Genomic DNA, 23,110 nt, shown 5'->3' with positions numbered 1-23,110 from the left:
GCGAAGAGGACGGCACCGACCAATCGGCAAACGTTGCCTCCGGCCTCACCTTCCCTCATCCTCCGTATGTTGTATGCTCGCAGATATCTCGGCGCGTGTGTACACATCGCGGGGGGAAAGATCGTCTGAAAAATCGCGCCTCACCTGCCTCGCGCAGGTCGGGGGTCACCCTCACCTGGGTACTCCTCCGCCGCGACGCGACGCAACTTTGCGCACGAGCGCAATACGGAATACGTGATAGTCCGCGACGTGATACCGGCAATCGCGAGATGAGGACACCCGCGCGCGACACCAACTACCTCCAGCTACTCGCGACTTATTGTTTAATATTGTAAAAATTTATTTTCCACATCCTACTTCTGCGTACGACTTTGGAACTTATCTCAAAAACTTATCGCAGTCAAGATTTAACTCGTTCCTCATTTTCCGCATATCGGCGTCAATTCAATTTTTATTTATTTATTTATTTTTTTATATATATTTTAAATTATTCAAATTTTAGGTTTTTCGCTCGTCTATTTTATACATCTTGTTGAGAATATAGTAAATGGATTAGATGTAAATCAGTTACGTAGAATTAAATTCCGCTGAAATTATTCGTCCGTTTAACATCAAATACGCAACTGGCATAAGTTCTGATAGAAACTGGCACTTTTACGCGACAGCTTCATGAATAACCACCCACATAGCATTATACGATCTTGCGCGTATTGTGAAATATCTCAGCTTCGAGTCCTTCCCATTTGCGATCCGACGTCCGATAAATTCCGGCCTAATACCCAATTTAATACGTTACTTGCATCCGTAATCCCGCGATACATCTCGTATCATCATCGACCTGCCGTTTGACTCACGCACGAAAAAGACAGCGGATACCGATTGATCGAAATGCAAGATCGGCGAGATGAAGGAGTAATAATAAGCTAACTTTGATTTTATGCGCGTCGGGTATATTCGAGATTAAAGACACTGGCGATTATTTCGCAAACCGGCTCGAACTCGCGAGCGCATAAAACAAAATGCTGAACGTTAATGAGACCACGTTTGAACTCCCTTCACTTCGATGGCCATCATTCTCGACGATGCTTCATTGCGAGGACGCGGTTAAGAGCGTCATGCGTGCACTGTCAATGCGAAAACTCTCAGCTTTCACAAGCTGACCGCTGGAAGGAAAAAGCTCGAACCGAAAATCTCAACTAAATATTAAAATTGAGTACTTAGCGTTCGTTTAAATTTTAACTACACGAAATTTATATCGTTGAAGCATGTAAAAACATTTAAAAAATGCTTACATCGATCGGTTATTCATCGCGTAATCAACAGGCAGATAATAAAATTAAGAGTTCAAAGTGTACATTAACGTATGTTTTACGTAAGCATAATTTTAGACAAATTCAATTTTACTTGCCGTTTCAAATATATTTGCTCAACGCTTGTCCTGGAAAAAAAATTGCAATTATGAGTTATAAAATGCATTACGAGTCTATCAAATCGCGTTGTCGTGCGTTAATAAAGCTCGTACAACGTTGATGGTCGGTTTTGAAACCGTGCAAAAAAACCCGAAGAAAATCGCGATCTTCGCAGCCTTCATTACGTTTATTTTTATCTTAGCATTGCCTCTCTTGCGCTAGCGACTTTTTTTTTTTTCTTTCTACACATATCGTTTGTTTTTCCATCTCCTCCTTCTCGTCACTTTTATTTCACGAATTCGGTGTTCTTTTTTTTTTTCCCCGTGGCTTTCAACGGAAGGTCTCTCGATCGCGTTTTGACGGAAGAGAAATTATAGTTGTCGACGGTGAAGCAGGTGTTGGCAAATTTCTGTGACGAGATGACGGACGAAGGTTCAGGACGAGATGAGAAAAGACGGGAGGAAGGCAGGCCTAGTACGTGCTGCGGTCTCTCGATTATTTATAGTCCCGTTTGCCGCGGAAAGTTTAGCGATGCAGACGCGTACCGCGTATACGTAGTGATTACTTCCTCCCACTTGCATCGGCGATCTCGCGCGCGAATCATCGCGATAGACAAAAGCGCGCGGCGGTGCACGCGAGCCGTTCCGCGCTCGCGGTCGATCGATATCAATTGGGAGATCTTTTTTGGCCGCGGGCGCCGATCGCTCTTATCCTCCTCGTTGCCGCGATTCGTCGCGGCTCATTACGCGCTCCACGGCTTAGGCGCGACACGCGAGAGTGGAAAATGGAAGCGCGCGAAGGAGGATCGCCGAAGACGATGCGAATCGCGCGCGGCATCGCGTTAGGATTACAACAGAGGTGGTTGCACTGTCGCGGCTTAAATGTCAGCGCTACGCGACGTCTATTACCCCATCCGCAATGCGAGCATCGCTAATTTATCTGTCGTTACTGCGCCTAGCGAATTTCACGGATAGATATTAGTTGAGCCTTCGCACGTCGCTTCGCCGCGTACACTAAAAAAATGTAGCGTCGCGCCGGCGGTTCGGCCATTCCACTTTCTAAACATCGTTAAAAAATGGGACACCGCGTAACGAGGCCTCACAGAATTTATTTGACTTTTTTCTCCTTTAATCGCGCGTGAGATCGCTCGTATTATGATAAATCATCGTCGTAGACCTCGTTACCGAACAGAAAGAAGTGGGTAATATTTAACCGATTATCTCGCCGCCACGCTGGGAAGAGGAATTGTTTGCGCTTCGTATTACTTGAAATTTCGTGAAAGCGATAATCCGGACTATCGGGACTAAATTTCAGTGTTGTAATATTTCGGTGAAAGCGCACACGATATTATCGTAAAATGATGCAGCGCAAATACCTTTTTTTTGCGGCTCTCATTAGCGTCGATTATTAATAAAAGCATTGAGAAGCGAAAGCAAATATAAATTATTTACTACATTTTAAATTTCTTCTAATGCAATTTTTTTTTAAATTAATTATTGACAATTTTTTTTAATTATTATAAAAACACAATGAATGGAAATGTCATTAAAACGCCAAACAAAATTATGATACGGCGTTTGTAATCTGGTTTTAAAAAGCACAATTTTATTATGCGAAAAAAAAAGAAATCTTCAGGGCTAACACTATGATAATTCACTTCTCAAAGAGTTAAACACGGAAGAGGATTTGTGTGCGAAGGTATTCAGCCGTGTCCGCTGAGAGATCTTCTCCCAAGAGATCCCGAAGAATGAGGGGCTGTGTAGGTCGTTACCATCCCACCCGCGGAGATCCCTCGGTGACAGGAGCTTCACGTTTTCCCTTTTTTATTGTTTGTCCGGTATTTCATATCATTTCGAAAGGAAGCAAACGGCAGACCGTGAAGCGAAACCCCCGCGGAGAAGCACCCGGGTGTCTTTTCTCTTCCTCTTTCTCTTCTACGCGGATTAATGGAGGGTATAAGGCTTTAATTGCCGACATCGTCGAAGAAAGCCGAACGGGTTGCCTAGGAAGAATTATCTTAATGCTCGGAAAACGATATCGAGAATATTCATCCACCCCATGAATTTTCTTTGTGACTCGTAAACGACCTTCCGCCTGCGTGCCGCGAGTGATACCGTCTTGTTAATTTTTTTTTTTTAAGGTCGTCGGATACAAAATCACTTCTCATCGCCGAGATATCTTTCGAGATTCTTAATTCTTTGCCGGGAAGGTTAATGAATAAAATTTTTCCAAGATCTTGTTAATAATTTTTTACGCGAGTAATTTTGCGTCATTATTTTAACGTTAAATTAGAAATGTCAGCTTGTTAGCCGGACCACTCCGTGATCTCGTTATTATCTCAAGCAGAGAAGTTTCAAGTCTCGCTTAAATCACCTGTCAATTTTAATCCGTTATTCTCACACTCGGTATCTCCGACTTAATATCGACACCGTCGGTATCGCGTCGCGCAAATCGCTCGAAAATTGCTCACTCGAAAACGATACTCAATGACTAATTGTCACTCGTCACGGCACCAGACAACGCGAGAGAAACTTTCTTCGGCGATGTCGATGAGATTGATGTGTCAGTTTGGCATGCCCGAAGCTGCGATCAAGACGATATCTAAATTGGTCATCGATATCAGACAGTGCGGGAACGAGACGAAACCATCTCAACGTTCGTTTTTTTTTTTTTTTTTGTTTTTTTCCGGCGCTTTTATTAAATTAGCGCTGGCCATCGGCTAGCGCTGGTCATAGCTTGGGTCTAGGTGAACGGAGATGGAGAAGCGATGATGAATCGCCTCTTGGAAACTTTGTATCTTTCGCCAATTTTGCTCGCGCGCCACGGCTTAATTGTTTCGAGCATCACGTCATAATCGAGCGTGCTAGATCATCTCTCGTTATCGAAAAATCTCTAAGAGAGATCCTTTTCTGGCCGAGTTTAGCTGTGCGATTGTGCGATGGGTTCTTCAAAACGTATTAATCTTTTATTATGCAGTATTACCAAAGATATATCATTATTGTTGATCAAAACTTGGCTTACATTTTGTCGCAATTTGAAAAATGCGTTAAATATTAAAAAAAAAAAATTTGAATGGTCAGTACGCGTGATTGATCATTACGAGTAAACATATATGAATTGTATTATTACAACGTTCAATAAATCAGCTCTTTTGTAACATATCAAAGTAATGATATATTGTTTGAAAAGATTTTCTATTGTGCGTAATGTTCTTTTACGAATTTTATTAATGATTTCCTAAAATTGGACTTTTATGTGTGGATTTGCATGTGTAAAATATACGTTCTTTTAAATCAAATGTGATTTCTCTGATGCTATATGTTGCTTGGCATTGCAAATGTCGCTTTGACGTATGGCTCGATAGAATCACCTTCGCAAATGGAAATTTTAGTAAAGGGAGAACGGGAGATTTTTGATGTTACGACCTCTTAACATTGAAGCGATTCGCATATTCAATCGATTATATGTTTATGACTCGGGATAATTTATTGCATCGGCATTTTCATTTTCAGAGGAAGGCGCGAGAGATATAACGATCGTTGTGCCGCCACAAAGTTCAATCAGGCTTTAAGGGTCTGCCGGTGGTATTAAGGCGGCATGTGTGAAAGCACGTCGCGGTCCCCTAGGTCGTGGCCGCGTGTATGCCTTTTCACAGCGAAAACGTGCGTTAACCGTCTTACGAAATTCCTAGCGCGCTCGACCGTCAATCAGCCGCTGTTTTACGACTACGTTCGACAACTCGTAACGCTGCAATTCCTTTTCGTCTCGTCGTTTTTCGCCTCTCTGACGACGAGGACGTTTTATATATGCGTATACATGTATATATATACTGTATATAAATATATATTGTACATCTCGTTTCCTTGCCGCCTTCTCGATAGAAAACAATAATTCATAAATTACGACTCGCCGCGCTCGGCCGCTGAATCTCGCCGCTTTCGATTGAATCTGCTAACGTAATGAATTACGGCAATTATCTCGAGTAAGCGCGCGTTGCCCACTTTGCAACGAGTCGAACGGTTAATATGTTAGTGCACCCCGCTTAAAAATTAAAATACGCCGCTTGTCGAGTTCGCAGAAAACTTAGATTCGATCGCATTCAAAGGTAAATCGATCCAGTCTCATTTTCTAATTATACATGCCTGTCGATTCTTTGTCTAATATCCCGATGGCATGTTCACGCGCAATCGTTCTTCGCGATGCCGTTCGTCCACGAGTCTGGTCAGCGTATGTAATTTGGCGTCGGCTAATCGTACGCCGGCAACGCGCTTTAATCACTGCTAATAAAACCTCAAGCAGGACAAACGCCGTGAATCCCGCCTTTCGATCCGAGCAACGATCGCGCCTACGAACGAAAGCCGAACTCGCGCGCGCGCGCGCCGATTAACGTGGAAATTAATAAATCGCCGCGGCGCGGGCGAGACGAAGATCAACCGGATTGTGGCTCGTTTGCGGTCGCCTCGCGACACGAGAATGGCGGGGTAAGACGCGGAGTTTCTTTTGAATTTGCGAGTCTTCGACGACGACGTTATCCTTGACGGTCTACGTGCTCCGTCCTCCCGAGGAATAGAAGGTGGAGGGTCGATTCTACTTCAAATACGAGCCACGCCCATCTTCCTCTACCCCGTTTCTTTCTCTTACAAGGTACCCGACCTTTGACCCGTCAGTGGTAACCCGTACTCCACGCACTCACACAATCGTGCCTGGGTGCGCGGTGCGGCACGTTGATACGCGTACACGCATGCACGCACGCACGCACGAGGGGAAAGACCCGCCGAGTCCGCGACCGCGAGTAGAGGCGTAATTGAAGAATAGCGGATTTGAGCGTATATTATGCGCAGCGCCGAGAAAACCCGGATTTTTCTTTGTCGTCGTAAATACGTTACGCGAGAATCCCATAAGCCGTTAATGCGAGTGAACGTCCTGCGTTGAGAGCCGCGAGCTTACATGCGATGCGATGTGAAATCGCGCGGGCGCGTATATTGCACTCGGCTGCTGGAACGATAAGCTCATTACGATTTATCTCGTCCGAATTAATCGCCCCGCATTTTCTACCCAGCTTCTCTCTTTCTCTCTCTTTCTTTCCTTCAGCCCTGGAGTGATACCTATATGAATTTAACTGCGTGCAGCGTCGATTACTTAAATATGCCTGAATCTTGGGTGTTAAAGGTCTTCAGCCGATAGAGGTGACAAACTTCTCATAGAGGGGTCATGTCACGCGGCAACGAAAAATGCACCTTTACAAATAGGTTGTTTCAAACGGTATGTGGAGTTTTGTAAACATTGGCTGAACGCGACGACGTTTGCTGGTTTAATTAATGCAACGCGTAAAAGCTGCGAATGGCTCGGAGAAAAGTATTTATGCGCCATAAAGAAGAAATTGATTAAAGCTCGCGTTGAGAGACGTTACTCGAGTCAACACAGAGAAAGTCAGCTTTTCGTAATCACATGTTTACGTGACTGCGGATAGTTCGATATGTTCGTAAAATATTTTTCGAGAATAAAAATGTATTATCTGAATTATCTCTAAAAGATTCGAGTTGGTGTTCAACGACGTCGAAATTGATTGCTACTTTTTTTTCTTTTCTTTTCTTTTTTTTTCAATTTTAATGTGATTTTAATCGCCAGGAGTAATATACGTAACGTTCCGGCGTCTTTACTTTGAAGACGCCATCGTGGGAGAAGAACACTTTCGCGGAAAGAACCTCGTCCGCGACAGGGACGAATCGCGGCGTAAGATGCGTGGCTACGTTTATTACGGGTAAATCGTTGAGCCGCTCGGAAGTACGGCCGTTAATCTCGACGTGTCCGACGTAGCCGTCGATGAGATCCTTGCTCGGTGCACCTCTTCGTCCCGCTTCGTTGTCTCGTCCTTCTTTCTTTTTCTATTTTTCGCTCTCTCTCCCTCTCTCGTGCTCTTTACTTCGCCGTTCACCCAGAGCGGTTCGCGCCGGTCAAGCGCGGCGAAAATTAGCTTATTAAAATAACAATTATGGAGTCCCGTCCAGCTATTGTGTGTCGTGTCAGGGGTTAAGCGCCAGTCGCTGTAACTTAACGGAGAGACGGCGGGTACCCCTCTCTTTTTCTCGTGGGCAGTCCGCTGCCGTCGCGGAGGAGTCGCAAAGTACTCTCGAGGAAAATCTTGAAAGCGAGACGCTTCTACGCGCCGAACCACCGACACGCTTCTCTTCACGTTGCACGAGTACGCTCGATCTCGCACCGCCGACGTAATGTCGACGAGGTAATTTTTGCGCGGGCTCTCCCGCGGCTACTCAATAGTTCCCATTGCCGACGACAGCCTGTTACGGACTGCTGTTGCCGGCGTCGCGACAATGATGCTTCGCAATTTCACGATGACACGTAGACCGCCAGAGAAGTTTCTCAAGTTTGAACGTCCGTCCATGAATCGTCGAGCGCGTGGGTTGGGCCGAAGAATATTTTTAAAATATATACATTCGGACATTAATTACATTCATAGTATAACTATTAACGATCGATTTAATCGACAAGTACGACAAAGTCGCATGCACCCGGCCGGGCGACCTCGCGCGACTTCGACGTCCGTGAATACCGGTCCGTTATAATGCTGTAATTATCGTATCGCGTTTTGAGAATCCTGCTCGTAATCAAGCGTGAGTAAGCAGCAGAAGATACGCGCAGAACAATCCACGCGGATCTCGGCGAGATTTTTTATCGAATTAGTTCGAGGCAATTGTTGAGTGCGGGGCTCAATAGTGCGTAACAGCGTGGATACCCGTCACGAGCTGTCCACTTGCCACGCCGGAGTTATGGAGAACTCTCGAGGAAAATCTCGAAGATGGTGCACTCGAGGATTCAGTATGTAGAAGATTGTGGGGGAGGGCGAGAGCGGGGGCGAAAAGGGGGTGGACGGCGAACAAACGCGAGAAAGTGCGCCACGAGAGCAGCTTACCTTTCACGCTTAATTCCATTAAATAATATAAATTGTCAATAAGCAGGAGATTTATAACGAAAGTATCGTCCAAGAGACGGTTAATTAAACGAATCCGCCGCGTTCTCTAAACGTATAAAATTTTCAAGTACGCATTTTATTCGGCAACATTGTTCCGCTTTCGACATAGCTTTCGTCACGCTCACCTTTCTCCACTTCTCGTCGAACAATGCGACTAACCGAGTCGAGGAGCCGTAAAAACGTCCACTCGTGAGCGAACGAGCGGGATGAAATCGAGCCGCGGAAGTCGCTAATCGACCTTCCTCCTGTACACGCTTTAGCCGTACACGCGCACATACCTGCATCTTAAAGACGCTTTTAAGGTGCGCCTTTTCGTGGCCGCGGTGTGTAACCGATAGGTGTTAAAAAGGGCGCTAAGGAGGGCGTGCCGTCTCGTCCATTAAGGAAACGTTCAATGCATCGATGGCTCTAAGTGGCGACAAGTCGTGGCATTCGCATATAACCCTCGCTAATTTTCCGCCATAAAGCTACCGGCTGGCGTAAATAAATAAACGCGCGCGGCCCCGTGCCGGACACAGTGGACACAGTTTGCGCCATCGCCGAGGTGCAAAGTGGGGCTACGCGCTGGCGCGGTGCCGGGAGGGTGTCCCTTCCGCGGTGAACAATTTGCTTGAGCGCGGAATCGGCCGACGGCCGGCAATGCAAATTTGCGCCCGGCGAACTGTGCATAAACGATAATTCATTTTGCGCATGTTAACGTCCGACGTCGGGAGGCCCCCGCGCGCGACGAGACGCCCGCCGAATTGCTCCCGCCTTTCACGGCGGACGCTAATTAGCAAATTCAATTTCCGTCGGAATTACCGTCGCCGCGCGCCGACCCGTTGATACGGTATCGCCCGTTCACACGGCAGGGCTCTTTCAACCGTTCAATTAACTCCTCCGATTTTAACTCCGTGTACGAGGTACGCGCGGTTAACGTTATTTAACAGGTCTTATATCTGTAACCGGTAACACCTCGTCTTTAAATCCGTTTTGAAGGAGCGACGATACTCGATTCTTTCGGGCCTCAGCATTGGCGATTCAATCGTACGGATTCTCGCTTGTGCGGGAAGAATCGCAATTTTTTTTTTACGTTAGCCGCCCCCGCCGATTAAGCGACGTAATATATTTCGGCAGCGGGCTACCACTTAGCCCAAAGGATATCCCGCGTGTATAAATTTCGATCGCATTTTCGCGGGGCTCTCTCGAACCTCATTAAGTCGCGCACGCGACCGAAAATGAACTTTGTAACGGGCCGCGCGGTGAATAAATATAAATACGCCTGCGTAATTGGACCGCCGTATCCGGGTTGAATCTGTGGACTCGCGTGCGTGCGATATTTATCAGTAACCCAGCCTGTAATTTAAAGGTCCTCTTTAGCACCGATTACGCGCTAACGCCTTCACCGGCGTCCACATCCGATTAAATGTTATCGACCCGGATGCCAACTCGAGTCCGAGAAGGTACGAATACTTGAAATTCCGCAAAGCTTCATTCCGCAAAGAAACGCGTTTACGTTTTTTTTTTTAATAATACAGTGTCTGCAGTACGTCGCGCTTAAAAAAAAAATTTACACGAGACTGTTTATCATTATCAGTGAATTGGAAATTTATTACATGAAAGTTACGGGATTGTTTCCGACGTCGCGCTGGACGTGGCAGCTTCCCCGGTGACACTTAAAGATCATAAAGTATTCACCGCGAGTGCACTTCGGGCACGGCACTCGCCGCGACTTTTTATATTCCGCGCCGACGACAGTCCATAAACGCCGTCGCGGACGAACGCGAAAAGACGCGCGGCCGCTCTTTTGCCGCATCTTTCTTTTTTCTCGGCGTCATCACCCGTTTCCTTTCCCACCTTTCCACCGTCGCCCATTATCCGGAGCCGCCGCAGTCGCGGACGGGAACCCCGCGACGCGATCACGCGGTCCCAGGCCGTCGATGGATCCAGGCAGCACTCTCTACCGGCCACTTTCAGATATGATCGTCGTAAAGTAAATTGCTAGCGCGCAAGGGCCGCGTGGGAGTAAATTACGAGAATAAATAAGGCGTAAACGACCGCGGAGGGAACTTTGAACCTCCTTAGGTCTAGGAACCCCGAGTGTGGGCGCCGGCCGGCTTTTAGATCCGGCATAGATGCCGTCTCAAATGTGGCAGAGCCGTATTGAAAAGCGATCCGCCGATGTGGATGAAATGTCATAGGAATGCACCGACCGAAGGCCACGGGTCTTGAGAATTCTCATTCTCATCTTCTCAGTTTCTCCTTTTATTTCTATCGGTACATATATAAAAATTAATTAAAACTCGTTCATTTTTACTAACAAAATTCTGAAAAAGATTGCGAAGATAAACGACAAATTAATTTTTAAGTTGAAATTCTACTTGAATTTTACTTCTGAAATTTTTTTTCTCAAATAATAACATTAAAAAAAAATTATTGCACGTGCATAAAAATGCTTTTCATGAAGATCGTAAAATTAAAACTTGAACCATCGTATTATCAAACGTAAGACTGAGATGCCTGATAAACAATGACTAGAACAACGGCGAAGCTACCTCAAACGTCGATGCTTGCGCGTTATCGCATCCAGCGCGATTTCCCAACCTTATCTATCCGAAAGGAGCGCGAGATGCGAGCGAGTCGGCCTTACCATTTAATTCGACGATCGGCGATAGGGCCCCGTGATCGTTAACGCCGATAAGTTGCATGGGTCCCTAGATCTGAGCGGGCCCGTCCTGCCGGTATCGATAAAACCGCAATGATCCGGCGGTGATACTTAGGCGTAATCTGAACAATCCGCGGATGAGAGAACGGAACGTCTCTGGGGAGTAGGAATCGGAATCGCTCGTGGAGACGAGCTGGGAACGAGCGCGAGTGGAAAAGAGGCGGGCGCCAAGGGAAGAGGAGGACAGGGAGAGATAAGGAGTAGGGTGTTCCGGCGAGTCGTCCACCAAGGTGTCGGCAAACAGGGCCGTTCGACGAGTGGTTCGACTCCGGTGGTCCACGACGGTAATGCCTTAGTTTCCATGCAAACTGGCCGTACGCCTCCATACCTTACGCATAACCGGATATTAACATGGGAAGTGGCCGACGCGGATTCTCCGGACCTCATCCCTGTCCTCTTCCCCGCGCCGCCCCCTTTTCCTTTCCTCGCCGCGCGGTATCTGGCCCCCTTTCTCCGTTCCGCCGCCGAAGATGAGATCGTGATCGTGATTTTGATCGAGTTTACGAAACGTGTCTTCGGGCTCGCTTCGACACCCGGCCGCCGCCGCGATTGAAGACCGGCTATTTAGATCTATTTCAAAGATAGACTTGTTCTGTCGATCGTGTAGATTGCGCCGGCTAATCGATTGTTAACCATTCGCCACAGCAAATCGGTCGTGGAGCGCGCTCAATTTAGCCGCCGCGTTTCTGCAAGGATACGCGCAGGCATTGATCTTCGTCCAACTGCAGCCGCGATCAGCGACAAAATAGTTTCTCGGAATGTCTGAACAAAACAATGACGTGAAAAAATTCAATGTACCGAATAAATAGAAATAAATGGAGTTTAGGCGTGGATCTCGCTCCACGAGCAAAGTTTATGGTATTCTCACGCTCCGGATTTTCAGGGAATTTCGACGCTACTCGCTTTTCGCACGCATAGTGGCCGTAAAGAGATCTAACATATACTTACACTAACGGTAACACACTTCGAGTTTCATAATTCAATTCTGGTTTGTATTATTAGCGGTTCAGTTCGATAACCACATCTCATCGTAGCGTAGTCTTCTACATTGCATTACTAGAATTAAAGGTATTGTAAAGCACATAAATTGCCAATGAACTTGATGCTCTCGAAAAAATTATTTTTATCGCTATTTCTCCAATTGATAATAATCTTTCGACGAGTTCAATCATATCTCGTTATACGCGAGTGCATACTGATACCGATTGCACGAGAATCGAGAATGACGGACGCGAGTGCAGTTGATTGACGCACGGAATTCGCGAGATCACGCGGACGTGAGAACGTGTTGTCGAGCATTAAGACGGACTGTTCGATGTGAAATTCGACGCGGCAGCCTGAAACGATGCAGCTCGCTAGTAAAAAGATCGTCCCGGGGAAAAGCCGGAATCTATTTGATGCAAACATGTGGCTGACGCTCCTAATACGGAATGGCACATCCGTGTGTCGATTCTTTGGCAAATTACCGCATTCGATACGGATTCGATCGGGGCTTATCATCGGAATCAATTTGCTTCGCGAGCGTATCCATCTACGATCTCGATCTAGATCCCCGCGCCGTTCGCTCGGATTCCCTCCTCTGCCGCGATCGGCCGCGGTCGGTGGCGATGCGCGGCGTATGTACGTGTAAGAAGCGGACAGGTGAGGCAACCAACGGGTTCGCTGGATCATATGTCAGAGACAAACGACGCTCACGTAACAAGATGGCGTCACGGTTCTCGGGGAATCGCAGTACTTAACGCTGATTGCTCCCCGAACATCACAGCCGCGGTCACTTTCGTTCTCCATTCAGATGATATACCTGCGAAACGGCTCATCGATCTTGCATCTTTGATGGTTACGGAGATCGATGGCAAACAGCGTGTTTTTAATATGTTTTTTCAATTAAAATTATTAAACGAATAAGACCGGCATTAAATCATTTTAATTTTTTTTTATTTACAGACCGCGTCTATAATAAAGTAATATTAATTGCTTAAATATATCTAAAAGTTGAATAAAAAAATAAAATAATTTTGTTCTCAGGTTATTTTATTTTTAAATGATTAGCATGTAAAATAAAAAAAAAAGTGAAAATGTAAAGCAAGTGTCACTTATTATTGTTGCAGAAAAGGCACGAGGAAGATGCACCGCAGCGCGTTGGATCATGAAGGATTTAAATGGCAAACAACGTCAGAAGGCGACGAGGAGGAAACGGATAATGGTAATTGTTAAGGTAATTACGCCAGCTTTATTTATGATCGTAATACTTTGTTCCTAACGTCTCGCGGAGGATCGCGTGCTTCGCGGCAGAACGTAACGCGGCGTAATAAAAACCCTTGTGCTCTCCGTGCAATTAAGCGGGCACACAAACCTTTCGGTCACGCCATTTCTTCGGCGATCAATCTCGCCGCGACTCATCGACAAGTTTATCTCGGAGGAAAACGCGCTTCTTTACGATCCGAGCCGTATGAGTATCGGGGATCGATTCGTCCGTGGCGCTTCCGGGAGTACCGATTCGGTGATATTCGTTTTCCCACGAGTGAAATCGAGCTTTTCGAGGGACGAAGAGGGTTTCCGTATGGGCGTAATCGCGTGTCGAGAGGCAACTTTCTTACGGGCCGCGGATAAATCGCTCGAACCCTCTCTGCGAATCGGCCGTGCGCCGAGGTCAGCGCATAATGTCACTCGGGGGATGGTCGGTCACGTAGCCAAGAGAAATACCTTGACGGTACGAGTGGCCGTTTTGCGCTCGCCGCCGGCCGACATCTCTCGGCTCTCGCCAAGTGCCCAATCCCGTGAATTTAGAACGAATACCATTGATCTCGGCATCGGTAAATTGCATTGCTGCGCTCAACGTACGGTCTTGGCCACGGATTTATCGCAAATTCTCTCGCGCGTTCTCACCTTTCGTTTTCCAAACCTTATGCGTTCGAGTGTCAAATATTTTTGCAGCGTTTCAAAATTTTTTAATGATATTAAAATTACTTTAATTAATATTTCAACAAAGTGATATTAAAATTAATATGAGAATAAGATCGTAATTCTGAAATTGATCTAGGAAACTGAGGCGAGTAGGTAAATCGATAACGTGTCCGTCGCGATGAATTTTCATATGTAGAAGGTGATCGGTTTATTACGGTAATCTCTGATCTATGGACGTATCTATCGTGAGAGGATACGAGGCCGGTGCAGGGCGATACGAGACACACGCCGCTCCGTCATCTCTCATAGACTCGTAACGGGGCCCTTCCTTTTCGCCTCGCGCGCGCAGTTGCGACAGTTATTAGTCAAGATTAGCTCTCTCGTAGGTGCGAGACAGCGGCGGGCCTCACGGCGCGCCTGTATTTTGACAGGGCTCATCTCGGAATTAATCGGCACTCGTTTCGTGGTGCTGGGATTACGATTTATCTGCATTATCCTTGCACATCGGACCAAGATCCCAAGCCGCTCTCCTTCTCTCTCTCTCTTTTCTCTCGATCTCCGTTTCTCTTCTTCCCGCCGCGCATACACGTACACATCGTTTCCTCCCGTTCTCTCTTCCAAGAATTAAGATTTCTGCGCCATGAAATCCCGCCTGGTTTCACCGTTGCAGCATACAACTAGTGGGCATTGTGTGCGCACTGTGCGGTACCACCTAGGAGCGAGAAACTCGTGAGTACACGCATCGCGGACCACCGTTGTGTGATTAGGTGCGCCCATGTCGTTCGTTCGACACGTGTTCAACGTTCGTTCCTCGAGAATGGACCACGGCTGATCGACGTGGAGGCCCGCGCGAATGAACCGACCGTCGAGGTACAAGCTCGCAAATGCAATCTGATATCTGACCCTCGCAAAAGAGACATCACTATCACGTGAAAAGTCCCTCCGAAAATATACATTGTCAGAATATATATAATAAATACCATTTTTTAATGCTGTATATAGTCTTTAGCTGTAAATTAACAAGCATTTTAATATTAAAAAAAGAAAAATCTTATACACACGTTTTATCAAAGTAAATTCGAGACAAGTTCGCGCAAAGTGTAAATTAAAACGATGAGAAGTATTTCGTTGAATCTCAATAACGACAGGTTGACAGGCGCAGCCAGGTAGCCGAGACGTCGCGGGGTAATGCATCGCTGTGTTACCACTGACCACAACGACCGGGGAACGTATAGTAGCGGACGATGCGTATAACGGGTAACATGATTAGCGGCTGGTTTTCTTGGCGCGGTCGGCGCGAGAAACGCGGACCACCCCCGTAGAGGCGCGTACGCGGCACGTAACACTCGCGCTACCCGTTCGCATCGGCACCGAGGATTCATAAGGTAGGCTACCTTACGACCGCGGTGTCGCACTTCCGTCGTATCTCATCGCTGTATCGTTTCTCGCGCCTCCCCGGTCCCACGACAAGAAGCGATGTCGAGAGTAGACGAAACGCCGTTCCGACGTTTAACCCGCGGCATAGAACTCCCTCCGCCTTTTTCTTCCATCGACATTCCGCGCCGAGGGGTACTATTGTGTTAACTGCAAAAAAAAAAAAAAAAAAAAAAAAAACAATGTATCTTCGTAGAACAACTCGTCGTAAAATACATTCAGGGATCTGTCGTAGAACTCATAGCCAACACGTCGAAAGCGTTGCTTTATTTTCGTTCGGTATCGGTTCTTTGAAATAAGAAGTACGATCGAAAATTTTCACGTAATTGCGATACGAGACCGAATATCCATCTCGCGAGTTAATCGAAGGATTGCGAGCTACTAGATACTCACGGAACGACTCGAAAGTGAGATCTCAAACGCGACAATGGGACTCTCTCGCCTCTGGACCGGTCGGTCCGTGTGTTCCCGCGGTCGACCTGTTGCAAACGCGAATTAATGAGGCGCATACGTCTTAGCGGGACATTACGGGTTGATCTAAACTCGATAAAGGCGAGACCATATCTTCTCCGTGCGCGCAGCCCACAATGCAACGGACGTACCTTACAAACGCGCCCGGCGCGCAGCATTAATTTATAACTCCCGCAAATGCAAGGACTCGTTATACTTTCGTTCGTAATATTCCCGGCCTTCCTAACCGATGCTTATCGGAGAATGTAATAGATCCTCCGCGTGCTCGGCTGTGATAAAGGCGAGCCGAAGATTTATGGCCTTTCTCGATCATTAGTCGACGCCCCGTTAAAACCGCACAAAAACTGTATTGCGGAGGAATACGTCAAATATATTAAATATCGAAATGCGAGTCGTCGCTTGACGTTTTAAGAACGCGACGTGCCGCCCGCGTCAGTTTATACGCTGCCGTGATTTGTGTCCGCCGTCCCCAAAGTGTTAACGATCTCGGCGCACCGGCATACTTTCGAGACTGGTCAAGAGCGATTTCAAGTGATATTTTCAGACGGCCGAGGTAGATCCGATATCATCGGAGGAGGGCTCGGTGCTTACCACTCCTGTACGTCATTTGTCTCGGGCTCTTTTACGCCCCCAGTCTCATACCGCTCTACGTACCGGGTGAAACTTCCCCGTAATTTATTAGCTCGTAAAAAACTAGGGCGCGAGAATACTCGTAATGCGTCTGCTGCTTTTCCGTTCGTAAAAATAATTTTTCACTGTGTGTGACCTTCGCCGCGATTAGCGCATATAATTTTTCACATTTTTATAACATATCGGCACGGTGTATTTTTTTTTTTTTTTTTAAAGAAAAAGTATCAGAGATGTTTTTATAAGCGCCTCCGTTACAACAATCGTATTCATGAATCACACGTCGCATAATAGCCGGATCAGCAGCTACCATTTTTCTGCCGGTGCTCCGAGTAGCCTCTTTGGCGCTCAGGCAGTCGGAGCAGCGCAACCACGCCGTAAAGTACGTCCCTTCGGCAGGGGTGACACACAGTGGCCGCTTTCGATTACCGGGTTTGGTATATCGGCGACGATGCGCCGAGTCGAGGAGCCGCGAAGGAAATCCTCGGGACACCGGGTAGCCTCGGTCAGGAGTAGGATTACAACGCGTACCCGTGGTCGAGACCACCCACGGGTTGAATCGATCAGCAACTGATACCGCCGAAGACGCGGGGAGACCGAGAGAGAAAGAGAGAGGGCCAAACGGAAGGTTGAATGGAAATGAGAAGGAAAAGTGAGAGAGAGAAAGAGAGAGAAATAGGACTTACAGGTGTACCGGGGCTGCTTATGCGCCCGTGGGACGCGCCTCAATTCACGATAACGGCTACAGCGCGAGTGTTGCGCGAGCTTATGCGGGACCTATCGGGGCGCGGGAGCTTTTGAGAGTCGATCTTATCGCGGCAGAGACTTACGACTAGCGCGCGAACTCCACGGCGATTCCGACCGGGGAACAAATCACGCGATCGGCCGTTGGTGCGGAGATCGCACGAGTGCACTTCGGACTGCCGAATTCTTTGCCGTGCAGCGGCGGTTCGTTCGTTCCCACAAACCTCGCGAACGGATCCGCATTGTAGGAGAATGATTATTGTTCGCTCAGCGATAAGATAATAATAAATGTTGCACAATTACGCTTGCGCAGCCTCCGCTTAGCTAACTTGACAATTAAACGAAAGACCTACGACGGTACGAGGAAAAATATCGAATCCAGCTCTTCTATTAAAGCGTCGTTGAATCGCGAATTACCGCGAGATTGCGAATTCCGCGCCGATGATGCGCCGAGGAGAGACAGTGGGTGCATCGTCGTCGTCATCGCTGTCGTCCTGGGGCGCCGATACTCACGGGACCCAGCGATATCGTAAATTCCGGCAATTATCCCTAATTAATAAGTATACGGTTAACCGAAGAGGGGCTACGCGCGTTCGGTCGCGGGCACGAGCGCGCGAGCGAGCGGGGGTACGAATTTAATGTCGGTCGCGGGAAATTTAGGTGAAGGGGGGCTCGGAGTCCGCCGGCTCAACGCGCACCGTAAAGCACACTCTTTATTGGTGTGGCGGCGAAACGCGCCGATTCGACTGGCACTTTCATTACCGTCCTTCTAATTGCCCGCCATTTAGGTGAACGTATATAAGCGCCGTAATACACGGGGGTTTTGTCGTTAGCTCGCCCGCGATCTCGCGTCACCGTGCTCGGAATGTCCGACCGCGGACCACGAGAATCTCAACTGGAGAAAATAAACCTGAACATTTAAATGGACCCTGGCACCTCTGGCGATCTGACGACCGAGCGCGCGTTTCCGCTCGAGTTCCTCAAGAGTTCGAATACCATTCACAACTTTCACAGACCGTGATGCAATTTTCTCACGTTTTTTATTTTATTATTTTTTTATTTTATTTTATTTTATTTTTTTTTTAACAAGATATTAATACAAATTTTTAATTAAGGAATTAATTTTTTTTTGCATTTTAGGAGATATAGATTTTATATATAAAGTAATGAAAAAAGTGTTTTATTTAACTTTTCCACGTGATTACGGAATGTAAAGTGGATAAAATAGATTTACTGTTTCTTAATCCTAGAGATTCCAAATAACCACGAAATTTCTAATAGAATGCGCGAAGAACGTGTCTGGCTTATCGTTTAGCACGATTAACGCCGCTCCAAGCGGTGACATTGTTCCGTCCGGGCAAACACGCCGGTTTCCACGAAATGGTCGAAATTACCACCAATTCTCGTTTTCACGTCCGAAATCCACGTGCAACCGTGTCGCCGCTGGTCATTCCTCCCCGCCGATTCCTCGAGTGGCGAAGTAGCACCGGGCATTCTCGACGCGCCGCTCATTGAAATTCAAATGTCAATCTCGAGAAGCTACGAGCATATATTGCCGAACGGCGAGGGCGAGAGAGAAAAAGAAGGAGAAGGAAGGAGGGCGGTGGCGTAGTGAATGCAGAGTGCTTCTCGTGTCTCTCGCGATGTCGAAAACGGTCGCCGGATCGCGCCCATGTTTGCTCTCGAATTCTGTTCGGTGGACGAGGATCTCAAGCTCCAAGGTTGTACCCACCGTCTTGTCCGTCGGTGTTGTTTTATAGCCATGTTGGACAGGCAAATACACCTAGGTTCCGGGGCAGATCTCCTCTTGTCACGTCCGCCGCGACCTCCGCGGCTGGCATTGACGTGTGTCGCCGTCAGACGTACAACACGACCAAAGGCTATAAAAATATTTCTTCTCGACGAGGAAGCAGCGATAAGTGCTCATTATGCATCAATAGAGGTTGAAGTAGAAACGATTAGCCATCTCTGATTAGAAAGAATTTAAGAATCGAAGGGAAATGGTAAATATATAGCCGTGAAGTACAGCGCGTGTTTGTCGAATGAAGAGGAATCTCTTCACGATCAATCTACGTAGGAGAGAGAAACCGATTAGCTAATTTAAAATTTCAATATTCGTCTTAAAGTCCTCATCTCGTCGCTTAAACGATACGAGCGTACGGTGAGAAATGAATCTCACTGTAAATGCGCGTTTATCTTTATAATTTATGCGCCTAATTAAAGTCTTGTTAACGAGTAGAACAGAATTCAGAAAAATCGCGTGTAAGAAGAATATTTTCGCCGCCGCCTCTCGAAGCCACTCGGAGACTTACGCGCGTAATTAAAATTCTTCGCGAAAAGATAAATGAAATCCTTATCGGGATGGGGTTGAAACACGGCCGCCGCCAGATAATAACGCGTGGCTTTATCGCTATCGGTCGTAAGCGCCGCTACCGACCGCAAAGGCGGTAAGACAGTTAACCCGTGAAATATTCGACGTGCGGCGCGACGCGGATTTTGATTTACGTGCGCGTTAATTCCCGAGGACGAGAGGGAGGCTACTGTGAGGGGGGGAATCATATTCGCGACCGCGCGACAAGTTACTATCTGAGGAAGAAGAAGGAATCTGAAATGATGCGCAACGACAGACTCGCTCGCCGCTGCTGGGTGGTTGCGTCCGCGATCGGGTGAAGGTCGCGATGACGGATTTATGACTCGCGATTTTTATCCGTATTCCGCGATGTATTTTTTTAAGAGCGACATTTGTTTGTCCAAATAAATGATTTAGCAAATCAGTGGCATATGTGTTTAAATTATGTTTTTGTTTTCAAAGGCATTCATAAGATAAAAACTTGCGTTTAGCTTAATCATCTCAATAACTCAATAAGAAAAGAAAAAAAAAAACTTATATGTACACTGAAAAGCAGATAAGGCGTTTGCTGCGGCGACGGCGGCTGGCGTACGTGACTTCCCCCTTTCGGCCGCCGAGTACGAGGGAGGTAATAGTAGGGTGCGTTCCCCCTCAGTCCTTGGTGACTGGTGCTCCACGACACATCTACGCGCGCGGTTCATGTGAGATTCGACGCACACCACGCCAAGATCACGTACGCTAGCCGCCGTCGCAGAACCACAAACGCTATGACTGACGGTAAGTGTTCGTCTTGCGGCGGATTCTTTTAATAATTCTAGCCGGACGGTAATCGATAACGTTTCATACGAGTAGAAGGCCGAAGTGAATTTCTGGCTACGGGCCAGCAGGGTACCGGTCACCATTTTCCTGGTACCGGAGCTGCGGTACCCATTACGGGGTATCGGGCTCTACTTCTGCGAGCGTCTATAAATCCGGCGTCGCCGGGGGGACAAGACGTTCCCTCGCGCACGCGAATGATAAAGCGTCCGGCGTAATATTTCAAAATGGCGCGGCTACGTACTTGGTAGATGGCACAGCTCGATATTATTTAGCGTCTTGGGGTCGCACCCACTTAACCCCATCCCGCGGACGAGCGAGCGCGCAAAAAGGGCTCCCACAAAGACAGAGAATAAGTTACCTTAGTCCGCGCGAAAGGACGCGCCACGGCATTCCCGTCGTGCGCGGCGTAGGGCACGAGGCCTCGGACGCGGGACTTTAACGGCAGCGCATCGGTCGCGCCGCGACACGCGGAGGCTCCTTATCGTATCCAGGCCCTAGATGTGCCGCCTTATTAATGCTCATATTTCGTGGACGAGAATTCGCCGTGGTGGCTTTTTATTGTATATTAGAAACGCGTGTACTCTTAATTATAGAACGTCATGAAAAATAACAATGAATGAGTCGGTTTGATTAATTTACGTTAATTTTTCAGCATTCTACGTGCTAATCACGTTTTCTATTTTTTTTTTTTTCCTCGAGAACAGCCTTATGTTTTACGCCTCGCGCGCATTTCGACAGATAAAATATTCCTCGATCGTCATAGACGTTTCTTATCGTGAATACGGCACCGTTTTATTAATGATCGTGCGAGAACGCGTCTCCTCGACAGCGGTACCTGCGCCTACGCAGCGACTTTCGATCGAGAAACTTTCGATGACGCGCGACCGAGCGCATCGTTAAATATACTCCCTCTCTGTCTATCTTTTTCTCTTTAGTAATGCCAAAAACAAAAAATTCACGCAAGATATATATGCCCCAAGTCGTCGATGACTCTCCGTGTTTCGTGCAATCGATCACGAGTTCTTACGGAATCCTTGAAAACTTCCGTATAATTGGACGAATTTATTTTCGCCTGTCAGTGTTACATAAAAGTAATAATTAGACACGGGAATTTGAACAGGAATTTTTTTTTTATCACATTTATTAATTAATCGAATTACGTTGGACGCGACATATGCGTCTCGGAGCTATTTTATGCAAATGTCGCCAATAAAATCTGGCGGAGCGCAAATATCGCCATAACGGGCTGTTAATTCTTCTGTCCAAATCGCGCAGGTTACGGAATCATGTTTCGGACGATGAATAATAGGTTTACCAGCATTTTTGGTGAAACCAGCCGACTGGCCTTTATTAATTGCACTTGAACATTATAGACCATCGCGCTTGGTTGTATTATAATTATTCCCGGTCCAACGTGTTTCTTATCCTCGATACCTCGACATGGCTGATCAATCCGCAAAGATCGATGATGATTTTATGCGCGACTTTTATCCCAATTTTTAAACACCTACACGTGTGTCGCAAACCCCTTTAAACGAAATCTCGACGAACTACTTTTATAGCCCGGCTGCCCCAATTGGAATTCACGGTATCTCATATCTTACAAATGTTAGAAAGCTCGAGAGAGTTTTTGGGAAGATTGGACATAGGATATTCATTATAATTGAAAAGAACAGATTGCACAATTTTTTTTATTTTTTTTTTTTACTTTTTTTTATTGCAATATATTTTTTAATACAAAATTCGGTGGCAATATACATTATATTTATATTTTAACGATTTCACGCTTCCATAAATTTTTACAGGCAAAATCGACGAGTCGTAATTTACTTTCTGTTGAAACTGATTAATGACTTAGCAGCTTAATCGTGTTTTACAAGCAAAATTTGCCACGTCTTGCCGTTTAAATTCACAGTTTATACAAAGTTTACAAAGTATAATGCGCCGATTGTAGCGCTCGCTGCCAAATAAATAAAATTTTCAGCGTTTTATTACACGATCGCTATAAATATATAACGTCCATTCTCGCGGTCGTCTCTTAGATCGACTCGACAGTACGTTTATATATAGAGAGAGAGACGCTATTTGCATTGCGTGGAGGCCAGGCGACGCTCCGTCTCCGGCGGGTGCTCGGCGACAGTGACGGTGGTGACCGACCAACGACAAACCATCTCATCGGCGCGAAGCGTCAGCGTCACGCCAAATCACCCATTAGAAGAGCAGCGTTGTCTCGCAGCTCGGAAACGATGCATCCCTTTCTCATACGCGGCAGCGATATTGGGTTTACGTCCACTCAAGGATCCTCTTACGACGATGCGTGCGCAACGTACCCAATTAGCGGGGCCGCGCAAGAGAGCGACTTCTCCCTTTCTCTCCATCGCCTCGTCTACTCTTCCGCCTCCTCTACTTCCCGCGCTCCCACCGTACACTTAGGGTCAAACGCTCGTAAACGTCCAGCGAAACGCTCGAGACTCGACCGGACTCGGCTCGACTCGACTCGTCTTGACTCGGAGAGTCGACTCAACTCTCGACCCTACCCCTGGTCGGTGGAACGCCGGGACCCTCCGGCACATATGAAAAACGTATTATGAATTTCCCGGCAACCAATCGGAGGGAGCACGGATAGCTTCGCTCAGTGACCCCGGATTGTCAACCTT

At 47.0% G+C, this 23,110-nt stretch overlaps 1 protein-coding gene across 1 annotated transcript in view; it reads left to right on the top strand.

Moving 5' to 3' along the window:
• Tgs1 (Trimethylguanosine synthase 1) overlaps positions 1-23,110 on the top strand; it is a 48,115-nt gene that overhangs the window by 2,508 nt on the left and 22,497 nt on the right. The window contains exon 2 of the mRNA XM_070657293.1: positions 13,213-13,319. The gene's annotated coding sequence lies outside the window, so the exon portion shown is untranslated. The remainder of the gene's footprint in view (positions 1-13,212; positions 13,320-23,110) is intronic.

This window comes from Cardiocondyla obscurior, linkage group LG05 (genome assembly GCF_019399895.1).
Source record: "Cardiocondyla obscurior isolate alpha-2009 linkage group LG05, Cobs3.1, whole genome shotgun sequence".
Taxonomy (NCBI): Eukaryota; Metazoa; Arthropoda; class Insecta; order Hymenoptera; family Formicidae; genus Cardiocondyla; species Cardiocondyla obscurior.
The sequence above is the reverse complement of the archived record's forward strand: the minus strand, read 5'-3'. Positions and strand labels throughout refer to the sequence as shown.